The sequence below is a fragment of the Tursiops truncatus genome, chromosome 12, assembly GCF_011762595.2.
Source record: "Tursiops truncatus isolate mTurTru1 chromosome 12, mTurTru1.mat.Y, whole genome shotgun sequence".
NCBI lineage: Eukaryota > Metazoa > Chordata > Mammalia > Artiodactyla > Delphinidae > Tursiops > Tursiops truncatus.
In genome coordinates this window covers 50,495,168-50,507,500 of record NC_047045.1, presented here as the reverse complement: position 1 = coordinate 50,507,500, position 12,333 = coordinate 50,495,168, and the positions used below count along the sequence as shown (strand labels likewise).

Sequence of the window (12,333 nt, the reverse complement as noted above, 5' to 3'; positions counted from 1 at the left end):
AAACTACCACTATACCGACTTTGCTACAAATGTGGGTCCTTCAAATTTTGTGACAGGCTTAATAGAGTATGTATTTCTGGTCTGCTTAGCCATCCTATTTGTTCTTGGGTCTGGAACTGACACTTCCAGGTGGAATTCACCCGTGACAAGCTACAGGTCATCATCTAGCTTGCCTCTGCTTTCTTCTGGCATAGTCATGATAGGATTACAGACATCTTCTATTTCTTTCTGTTAGCACTTTCATCTTCCTGACCAGCAGTCTGATTCCTAGCCAGCCAATTGGATAATAATGCTTTTTTTGTCTTTATTATTGATCGTAACTTAGTACTTTCTCGTCTCTAACATGAATTTTTTTGTGGAAAGATTTATGTCAGTTTCTAAGAAGAGACCTTGAACTCCCTGCTTTATATTTCTCAGACTCTTAAACCATGTGTTTAATATCTTATTTGTTACAAATTATTTTAATGTTGTCATTTTGCCTGTACTTATCTAAGCAGCATACATCTAAAAAATGCTATTAGCATTAATGTAAAAAATTAATTTGTGTGTCTGTGAATTCAAGTTTGTCAACACGTCCTTATCTGTGTTTAATGCCTTCTTGCATTCATAAATCTGAACAAGGGCATTAGGCTAGTTAACTGAGTAAGTAGTATATATTTGTGTGTGTTGGGGGGTGGAGGGGATTGATATTTTATGACCAGTCTAGTAGTTACTATATCACCATCAGCCCCAATATCAGAGAACATTAAGTAAGTATGACATCCAAGGTGTACCAAGAGGTAAAGCTAGTCTTCTTGTTCTTCCTGACATTCTTTGGGTTCTTGAGCTTCAACTTGGCAACCAAATGATTGACCTTTGATTTGTCAAACTCTTCTCCACCAAAATGGGTCTCTGGGTTTAGACTTGACTTCAAAGTTTCCATTTTGAATAGGGAACTTGGTAATATCAAAAAAGTCTCTTCCAAGGACCAAATCATTACTTGACTCTATACAGCAATATTCTTGTCCAAAGAATAAGAACTAACACAATGAGTTGGCCTTTCCTGATTCAAGTTCTTATTAAATAAAAGATTGCTTTCTTTTCTCTGTAAAGGAAAAACACAATTTTAGTATAAATCATAAATTACAAGGAGGTGTGCTTCAATATTTGAAGTGGAATGAATGATATAAAATTTTAGATTGTGAAGAATTAGGATTGATTCTTTTTCATGGTATAATTTTGACCCTCCCAAGTGTTTAATGGTCATGTAATTAAACAGTTTTTCTGCTTTCCCTACTTATCCACATTTGGATTAATGTGGATAATCCAAATCAGTATCTGTATCTGGATACTGATCAAGTTCTTTATTTTCTAGCTCTAAATTTTCCTATATACAGATCCAATGCCTTAGTAATAAGAAATTAAATGTTAAATGGAAACTCAATTGAAGGTCATTTTGTCTTATTCCATTACAGCAGAACCACAAAATACCACACTTAGTGAGATCTGACTTTCCGTATAATTTTCTACCCAATGATATAATATCTTTATAATTTGCTTCTTTTCTGAGCCAGTTTCTTTATTAGCAAAATGTCTATTTGGCAGTAATATTTTGTCCTTTTTAAAATGTGGAAAAAAAACCCCTCCACCTGCATTTCAGTTGTCAGTGGATTTAGAGTTTTGGTCTTTGTTTGACTCACCTACTATTTGTCCTACTAAGAGACCTTAGCAGGTGTAGGGAAATGTAGTGGGTTTTGAAGGACATGCAGATAGAAAAAGGAAAAAATATCAAATTCAAGGACAATAGGTGAACAATCACCTAACTTTCTCACGGTGGTAATTTATTACATCCGGAAATGCTGGGCTCTTCAATTTTTTTATTTCATTGTGGAAATTGTGAGGAGAGAACAGGATATAATATGCCAGAAGTATGTCAAAAAAAATGAGATGAAAACAGAAAATAATGAGACAGACTCTTTTCATTTTCTACATGAAACAGCAAAGGAAGATGTGTCTTTTCATCTTGTCCAAATGTCATATTCCATTATTTCCCTTTGGAAGTTTTTTCAAAAAATCTGGATTCTTTGCTCTGGACTTCTTTGTAGCAATTAGTGTTACAGTTAAGGTGTTTGATACCTATTGGGGATTATCAACGTCAACAAGATTTGAGGACCAGAAATTGTAGGCATAAACAATGAATTGAAGTGAGAATATTGTGAAAAGTATAATGTTTTGCACAATGTAAATTATTGCATCTATTATTAGTAATAACATTAAATGCCTTTTGTAATTTACTTGAATGTTATGATTTATTTTTATTATTTTCATGCTTGTAAGGGTTTACATTTAAGGGAAGTGCCAAGGTGTTCAATCTTTCTAACATTTTGTTAAATATTAAAATTGGGGTTTTTGGATGTAATTTTATTTACTCCTTAGCTGATTTGATGTTTGAACCTGAATTATATTCACCCAGGTACAAGTGAGGGGAAAATTGGGATAGGGATTTATTTTCCCTCATGTTTAACTGTTTTTTTTGTACTGTCTTGAAATATACATGCTACTTTTCTGGCATTTAATCATTACTGCATAGCTCAATACATATTTTTTTATAGAAATCTGGCCTATTTATTTTCAAAGAAGATTGTGTTTTTGAAATATTATGAACATTTGAATCCTTGAGATCAGATTACATGTGAACAGGAATAATAATAGTAAAAAAATACAGAGGAACAATGACACAGTAATATAGACAACATTTATATTTGCTTTTGAGTTATGTTTTGAGCTAGAGTTGAACAATGTCATAATTGATATTCTATGAACTAAAGTACTTCCAACAAAATAATGTCTCAAGATGTGTTAGAAACAGCTTAATTCCCAGTTCAATATCTTATCATTTATAATTTTGTGGGGAATGCTTAAATTGGTTGCATTTGTGAACTTAATTTAAAATGTTGTCTCTTTGCTCCCTCTCATCTTACTATTATATCATATCATTTTGTATTTCTTTGGGACTAGGAAAATAAATGTTTGTAATTTTTAAAAGATGTAGTTTAGCAACTAAACTGCTGGCTAAATGTAGAACAAGTAGATACAGATAAGGTTACTATCAATAAGAACCATTGCAAAGAGAAGAGATAATCACCTAATAGGAAAAACTTGGAATATGTAGTCAAGAGATCTGGATTTACCAATGGATTTACAACTAATTTTCTATTTCTTCTTTTTCCAATTCACCTCTCTGAGTCTTAGTTTTCTTATCTGCAAAATGTGGCTTAGAAGTTCTATTACTTCAAATGTTTGCAAAAGGTAGTGAGATATCAACTACAATGCAACAGCCACAATAAAAAGATAACCTTTTCCATAGGTAGCTTACTGGGTTGTTGTATGAATCAAGTTAATAATATAGAGCTTTATAAACTCTAAACTAAACAAATACTATTTTTTATTTTTTATTTATTTATTTTTTTTGCGGTATGCGGGCCTCTCACTGTTGTGGCCTCTCCCGTTGAGGAGCACAGGCTCCGGACGCGCAGGCTCAGCAGCCATGGCTCACGGGCGCAGCCGCGGTGGGATCTTCCCAGACCCGGGCACGAACCCGTGTCCCCTGCATCGGCAGGCGGACCCTCAACCACTGCACCACCAGGGAAGCCCACAAATACTATTTTTAACAAAATGAAAACTGGGTAATGCTGAGAGAGAGTATTGAACGTGAGTTTGGACTGTAAACTCCAGTGAAGAGAATTGTGACTATAAGCTTGTGCTTGTTGAGGTACAATGAGGAGGATTTGGTGAGAGAATGAGAGACCTGTTTAGACAAGACAGGGTTGGGTACAACTGGATACCATTTTTTAGGGTTAGTCTTTGATTTATACTGCATAATCATGTACTTCAAAAATTGCAAACTTTTTGCATAAGCATGACAATTTTATTTGCCTTATCTTTACAAGGGAGATACATTACAACCTAAATGACAGATGAAGAAACTGAGAGACCCAGTGGTTAAATGCCTTAGCCAAGGTCATAAAACTAATGAATGTCAGGGCCAGTATCAAACCCTGGGATTCTTAACTCCTAAGGTGGTGTGGTTTCTGCCACATTGTCAGTGATGGTTTGGATATAGGATGATGAAGTAATGAATATGGATAAAAGTTTAAAAGGCTTGGACCCAATATCTGTTTTTTGAATCCATCATTTTCTGCCAGGAGAGTGCTGAAGCCAGGAAACTGCTCCCTCAGTGAGAATTAGAGGAAGAAACCACTTGAATCACATATGAAACATTCAGCCCAATCAAAGCAACCTTCAAGAGCTGAAAAGTAACCACAGCTTTGAGAGTCCATGCAAGTAAGCCAATAAATCATGATATTTATTAAATGTCCCATTAAAGTGTCATTGAGATCTAGTCCTTTGCCTACATGATTTCAAAGTTGCCAAATTTAAATACGGTAACAAATAGCAAAATACCTGGAACTTCTAGGAAGGACAGGGGAAGGAGGTGAACCACTCTTTCCCTGGGGGAAAAAAAGTGCTCTTGATATATTTATGCAGTTAAATCCTATAAGGAAGATATGACAAAGAAAATTCTTGGATAATGACAGAGATTTTGAGGTTCCTAAAATGTTTACTATTTCAGGAAATATTTAATGTCATAACATCTTTGCTTAACAGAATAATTTGGGCACCTTTAGAGAGTGTTTCTGTGATTTGATCTGCTTATTAAAATACTTGTATTTGAAGGGTTTAGGTTTATTTTATACTTTTTATCTTTTCCCTTTCTCATGTTTTTTTCATATGTAGATATCCTTTGAACATTTATTGACCATGTTTTAGTAACTATGAGTAATCAGTTTATCACATTACAATTTATATTTGATAATTATTTATATAAAAAAGAATCACTTACCTAGCATAGAAAATAACTAATTTCACTTAAATGAAGTTTTGAAATAAATTATGGTGGATAGAAGAGGATCCAGGTCCATAGGCTCTGCTTCTTATGGTAGTATTTTGTAGATATGTAGTAGAATCTCAATAAATGTTACCTGAATCATTGAAAAAATAGATGCGATTATCTCTGAGCCTTAGTTTCCTCATATATAAAAGGAAGATAAAAATACCTATGATAGTGTTGTTTTTAATGAGGAAATTTATATCTAATTTCTATTGTAGTGACTGGAACACAACAGCTGCTTAAAAATCATAGGTGTTACATAAATATCAGTTTCCTCTCCCACTTCCTGTTCTTTTTCCTCTGATTCATTTTAGGTGGAAATCTTTCTAAAATGTTTCCTATACTTTTCAAAAAATAAAGGTGTCTAAAGTAATTTTAATGAAGACTGAGAGCATAGTAATAACGAGCATTAATTGAGTTTTTACTATGTTCTAAGAGCCATAGGAATTATTATTCTCTTCTTAAATATGAGGAAATCAAAGCTCAGATGGGAAAAACAATATCCCCAAAGCCATGTAGTCATTAAAAGAAAGAGTCAGAGTTTGAATCAAGTTTTTGGACTGCCAAGTTCCTATGCTTAGCCCTAATGCCATACTGTCATGGTTATGAATAGTGATTCTCATATTGGGCTTGAATACAGGGAAACAATTAGAAATTACTAATGCTTGTTTGTCCTACACTGAATATTCTAAGTAGACTAATACTAATGTGCTTTTAAAAGTTCAGGCTGTTTTTGATGATTTTTTGTTCTTATGCCTATTAACTTAAGTCATTTTTTCCTTCATAGTCCAGGAGAGAGTGCTTTTATTTCACTGCACTGCTGTTTTGTAGGTTGAGAAATCATATAACAATATGTTTAAGAATCTGGATAAGACAAAAGTAAATATGCCTGAGGACTTCTTCTCTTACTAAAAGATATAAAATTTAGTGCCTGAACTTCTGAGGTGAACTCATTGCTAATCCAACTAATGCTTATTAAGTGTTGGGCATTAGGTGGCACACAAAAATGGGAAAGACTTGTCCCTTACCCATAGACTTTACAATGAAGCCATACAAGGTACAATATTATATACAGATAAAAAGCTACAAGATAGGTTGTATTTTTAAATCAGAGAATACTCATTTTTAAGTTGGGGAGAAGACAATATAAAAATTGTGAGCATACCTGGAGCAGAGAGTATCAGTAGATTTTCCTTAAGTTGAATTGAATTCCTTAAGTTGAATTCCAAGATACTAAAGGTCTTAATGAATATAAAGAGCAAATAATAAAGGACAGCAAATACATGGACAAAAATTAAACAGAAGGAAAGCTTATGTTCTGAATAACGTCTTCTGAATAAGTGTATTTTAACTAAATTCTTGAGTTGGAATATAAAGATAAAATGAGTTGTTTTTGTGTGTACCCCTTCCCTTACCCAACACCTGTTCCATTTCTGTGCTGTGCTGAAATTGACTGGTAGCTGTTTCTGTAGCATTTACTAGTATGGAAGATTGTATTTTCCAAAAATGGCTGCAACAATATCTGCCATCACATATGCTTTTCAGCAAAGCAACAATAGAGCATATTTCTGGACAGCAGAAAGCAGAGGGAAGTGAATGTATGACTAAACAGAGCAAAAGAAATTATGGTCCAGATCACTCTATGTAAGGGCTGCAGGGGAGGGAGGAGCCAATCTCTCAGTGAAAATCTTGTGGGTAAGGAGTAGAGTTGAAATCAGGAGCATTGAAGATATCTCTTATAAGATTGCTTCTTCTGGTCTTACGCCTCCCACCTGCACATGCCTATGTGCTAAACAGGCAGCTGGGATTTATCCACATGCAAAAAAATTCAGCAAAGGGCTTTCTCTAGAACAATTGAAAAATTTTTCTGAGGAAGAGCTAAGGTTGCCTGAGGTGGATTTTAGTGTCTAGAGAAAACCCTATTTATGTTGACATCTGGGGACCTAAGCCTCCAGGTAGACTTCTTATCTGTACTCTCCAACTTGAAACTTGCCCTTTGACAAGCTCTACCCAATGACTCAGATCCCTGTCTTCCTTCCCTTTCAAATGCATAAATGCAACAGCAGAGGAAAACACCCAACCACTTTGAATCATCAGCCTATTCATTTATTATTAAAAGTAAAGGGACCTCTAGATGTCATTAGACCTGTGAGTATAATCAGCGGCATAGAAGAGAAAGATCATAATTAACAAAACAACAAAACCCAGGGCAAGCAGAGATAATTTGGGACAAAAAGAGAATATTAAAAATGATAATTTCTATATTTAGGGAAATTCAAAAGTTATTATATTCCCATAAACAGAAGAAAATAATTTAAAAAATGAATGATCAGAGAAAACAGGAGGTTTTGGATATTTAAAAAAGAGAATTGCCAAAATATCATTTAATGAAAGAGCTAGAAGGTGAAATCAATCAAGGCTTCTAATATGTAGGAAGGAAAAAAAGAAAATATGAAAAAGTGATAAGAGAAATAGAGGATTCCTCCAAAAGGCCCAATTTCTGAACATCTCACTGAATGGGAGTCTCAAAAGAGAGAACAGAATATGTGAAAGGGAGCAAATAATCACATAAATAATAAAAGCAAAATTTCCCAAAGCTGAAAAAGGAAATTTCTTCTGACTAGAAATGCTTACCTTAGCCTGACCAGGATATGTGAAAATTACATCATTATGAACTTTCCACTTACAAAGTATAAAGACAACATTCCGAAATTTACCAGAAAGATGATGAGGAGAATATAAGAATATAAAGAATAGTAGGAGAATATATGAATATAAAGAATGGGAGGAGAATATAGAGGCAAAGAAGGAGGAGGAACCCTGCTTTCAATCAGTGGGGTGGGGGTAGAGGGTGGTGAGAAAACAGTAGATGCTTCTGAAGTTCTGAGGGAAAAAGGTTTTAAATTTATGATTTTATACTCAGCTAAAATTGTCAGCTAAAAAGTCCAACTAGAAATATTTCCAAAGATGCAAAGATTGAGAAGTTTTACCATCTATGCCTTTATTTTCCTTGAGAAATTGTTTAAGGTGTTACTTTAATAGCATGTGGGAGAAAACCATGAAAGTGGAAGATCTGAGATCCAAGAAAGCATCCAACTCAGGAATCAGGGAAGGGAAGTGTTTGCATGTAAGCTGTGCAGACAATCTAGAGCATAACTGGTTCCGGTTGGAGGAGGGGACTGGTGTGCTCAGGGAGAGTATGTGTCCAGGAAAAAAAAGAAAGATTCCATGCAGTAAATAACCAGATTAAGAAAATGGAAAACTCTAGAATATTGTGAATACAGATTATTCTTTTGCCAAAAGGGAAGAGAGCTGAAACTCCGGGGGGGGGGGGGGGGGGAAATTATATGAGTCTGTCATGATTAAAATATGAAGCAAAGTAGACTGTGGTATAAAGTATTAGAAAATAGAGTTGATTTTGATGCTAGCAACATTTCTCTTTGAGTGACACAGGGTATAGGACACTGGACCTGTGAAGAGGAAATACAATTCTAGCACACAGTTTTGAAATATAAATGATTCATAGGCACAATAACAAAGCACTATATTTAGGGGTTCAGCTATTAGGATTAACCAATAGAAAAACATTAGGACCATTTTTCACTATCTTTACTCTGAGAGTTTCTAGCACTGTGACATGTCACATGACAGATTTATTGAACTAATTGAGCAATGACATCATGACCAAAATGAAAAAAAAATCAAATGTATCAAAAAAGGCATTTTCGTTTTAACAAAATGCCTTTTGGTTAGTCTACATAGAGAAGATATTAAGTGATCTTAAAACATAAATAATATCACTCCTAATATAAATTATTTCAGTGATTTCTGGTTGTACTTAGAATAAATTCTAAAACTTTTACTCAAGATCCTGTATGCCTAGCTTCCTTTCAGCGTTTGCTTATAGGGTTTCAGGCTGCATTCTCAGCAACTCCCCTACCTAAAGGCGGTTCCTACCATTATCATCCATCCACACCACCCTGCAACATCACTCTCTATTTCAGCTCAGTGTTTATTATATCATCTCATTCTACTCATTACGGGTACCACAATTCTTTCATTTTAAGCTAGTGTTTACTTTTTGTTTCCCACTAGAAGGTAAGTTCAAGGAGCAAGAATGATGTCTGTCTTGTTCACTGCGGTCTCCTTGCTCCTTGTTCTACGAGTTTTAATACATATGAAATCTACATTCTCAGTGACAGCTTGATGAGTGTCTTAACAACATCTAAAACAGTGACTTTGCTAAAGATCATAAAATTTGAAGGGACCTTGCTATCTTTTGAAAAAATTCTCCAACTAAGACCATCTTGAAAGCACAGGTATAATACTTCAGCTTGGACAAGCTCAGGTCCATGAGGAAGTGGCTAGGTTGTAGCAGAATGTTGAATAGGCGGGGCGTCTCACATTTAAAAAGCCAAAACAGGTTATTAAGAATGCTTTATAAAATTAATAAGAAAGGATGGTGTGGAATTCTTACAGTAGAATTACAGCCAGGCTCATTTTACGAATTTTAAAATGAGCAGGATGCTACTCTGGCAGTGCACTCCTCATTTTATTATACCCCAAAATTGCTGAGAGAAAGTGTTTTGAAGAGGATAAAGGCAAATGATCTCATCAAGTATGCTGCCAAAATGTGTTATTAATTAAACAATAAAAATGGTCATTGAGTGTGTATGAGATGCCTGGCACTGTGCTGAGCCATCAACATACATGACATCATTTAATTTTCCTAAAGAAACTTTGATCTCATCCCCATTGTACAGATGATACCCATGGTCAGGGATGTTAAATAACCAAAGTCACCAATTTAGTAAGTGACAGAGCCAGGCTTCTAATCTAGTGTATGATGTTATAAAGGTCAAAATCAGAAAGCAATGAAAAATCAAGGCAATTTAACTGAAGGAGGAAATAATCTTTCCTAAAATATTTATTCTGTTTAATCAAAATATTCTGCATTCACAGTTAAAAATTACAGAGTTTTTCATGGTTCCTAGAGTAAAGTAGCAAATTCTCTGCCAAAGGCATAAAAAGCAAAGTGCTGTAGCGTTAAATGGATTTGATGATGAGTTTTGTAATAAAGTTATCCAAGAGTTTTAAGAAATCCTTTCCCCTCTAGAGTGAAGATTCTTTTTTTAATCAAACAAGTAAAGAATGCTTTTGCTGAACAGGATTGTTGTTGTGAGAATAGGATTTAATGCCATTAAATGTCCTGGAAAAACCTGTGAAGAGGTAACACTTGTGTATGAGGTCCTAAAATTCAAAGGGAAGCTTGGTCAGTCGTCTGTAATCACACCTCTTTTCCATCTTATTGAAGACATTTATACTAACAGACCCTCACGTTAGGAAATGTGTAAAATTCTTTGCTGTATTACCCAAAAAAGCATAATAGTAGTAGGTTTACACAGAACAGGTATTCAATATTTGTTGAATATATTAATTAATGAATAAAGGATACTATCAGTAAATATTTACCATATATTTTGCATAATATCTTGTGTTTTAATATACCGTGTCTCATCTAATTTCTAAATAACCCTGTAAATTATTATTATTTACATTTAGTTTATATTTAATTTTTGTACAATTCAATTTTTACTGTTTGAAATAGAATTTTAGAATGTTATTTTTGGTCAGTACATCACATACATATGATTAAAATGCATGCACAATCATGAATTGGGAATAATTTCGTTCAAAGCTTAAATCTAGCTTTGAAGGACTTTGCAACAGGTCAGGAAATATTAAGTACATTTTATAATTTTGCAAAACAAAGCTAAGGCAGAAATGTACCCCATATCCAACACCTTAACTATTTGGAACCCAACTCTTCTGACCTCAAAATCACCTATTTTTCCATAATAAACTGTCTCAATGTCTATATTTTTGTTGAGAGCTTTGCTCATTGGGTTGTCTGAAGAAGATGAGATGTAAAGAACATGTGTATGTCTCTCTTTTTCCAAGAATCACACTGAGTATATACCTCACTGGCTTTCAAGTATTAAACAGGGCTGGAGGTCTTTAATTTTTCAGCCAGCCTTTGGCAGCTCAGGCATTCTGTAATATTGACAGAAGGAAAATCATAAAAAATCTCTTAAAAGAAAATTGAAGGTGTATTGAGTTTTAATGAAATGCTCTTTTAAGATACATATTGCTTGGCTTTTCTGGGCTCAGTTTCCTTATTTCTAAAGAGAAGACAATTGGATTATGTGGTATCCGTGCTCCTGCCAAGAGCAGGACTATTTTCAGTATGATGAAGAAAGTGCTTGTATTTTTTTCCAGCTATTAGTAGCTTGTTTCTTTCTTTCTTTTCATCACTCTATTTGTAGATAATTTTTCCAGCATGACACATTAATATATGATGGCTGATGGAGATGGTTTCCAGGACGCTTGTAAGATTATACATCTTCTTGTCTAATGACACTAATTTTGTTAAATGCTATTAGAAATTTGGGAGTATGGGATTATAAAACCAAGTATCATTAGCTATTCTACAGTCTGCTTCATATTGGTGTGTCTTTTCTAGGTGTTCATGATTATCTCTTTCTGAAGTGGATAGGAATTATATTCTCTTATTTGTATCTCCCAAACATATCACCTCACAGTGAAAGCCGTGTTGGTGATATCTTGCTGACAGCAAGAATGGTCTGTGCCAGTGATAACAACCACGTTCCTATTCCCTGACCCTGCTACTTATCTTCTGGGTGCCACCTTTCATACCTTCTATAGCCTTTCTGGGCAAATTTTAAAATGACCATGCTGTCAACCTTTTCATGTGATGAGGACATCCAGACTGCCACCCTTGCCAAATACAGAAATTGGCACTTGCAATAGCCCAGAAGTCACCTCTGTTCTGACTCAGCTGTGACCAATGACACAGACTAAAACACGTGAGAGAACTGCTGCTTGTCCTGGGAAGATATACATACATGTTTTCTAAAGAAAGAAAACTATTTTGGAATTTCTGGATGTGACAACCTTTCTTGTTCACACTCAGTAAACACGTTAGCTGGATTCTTCTGATTGTCAATTAGCAATGTTTTTTTTTTTTTTGCCAGGAATACTGGCATTGATGCTGTTCTTAGCATTGAAAAATCCTGTGGGAGAAATGAGGAATTTAGTTGTAGGTGTTATGATTCCCGAGTGTCTGACAGTCTTCTAGAATTATTATAACTAGTGAACTGTTCAATCAGAAAGACTGACTCTTTTGCTTTTAGGTTTCAAGAGGAGTTTCTTTGGAAAACAAGGGCTAGGATTTAATCTACTTTCAGAGGCAAGTCACATCTCACATTATTGAGCACTTGGACTGAAGAGATTGCAGGGCAAATGAGGCCAAGGTCAGGAGTCTTCAGACATCAGCAGCCAAGTGCTGTCTTGTAAGAAGCGATTCTGTCCCTCAGTTACAG

General features: G+C 34.7%; 1 long non-coding RNA gene across 1 annotated transcript in view; it reads left to right on the top strand.

The window, feature by feature from the left end:
• LOC109552847 (uncharacterized) overlaps positions 1-4,317 on the top strand; it is a 55,219-nt gene extending 50,902 nt beyond the window's left edge. The window contains exon 3 of the long non-coding RNA XR_002179776.3: positions 4,185-4,317. This is a non-coding gene — a long non-coding RNA (uncharacterized lncRNA). The remainder of the gene's footprint in view (positions 1-4,184) is intronic.
• Positions 4,318-12,333: the final 8,016 nt, after the last annotated feature.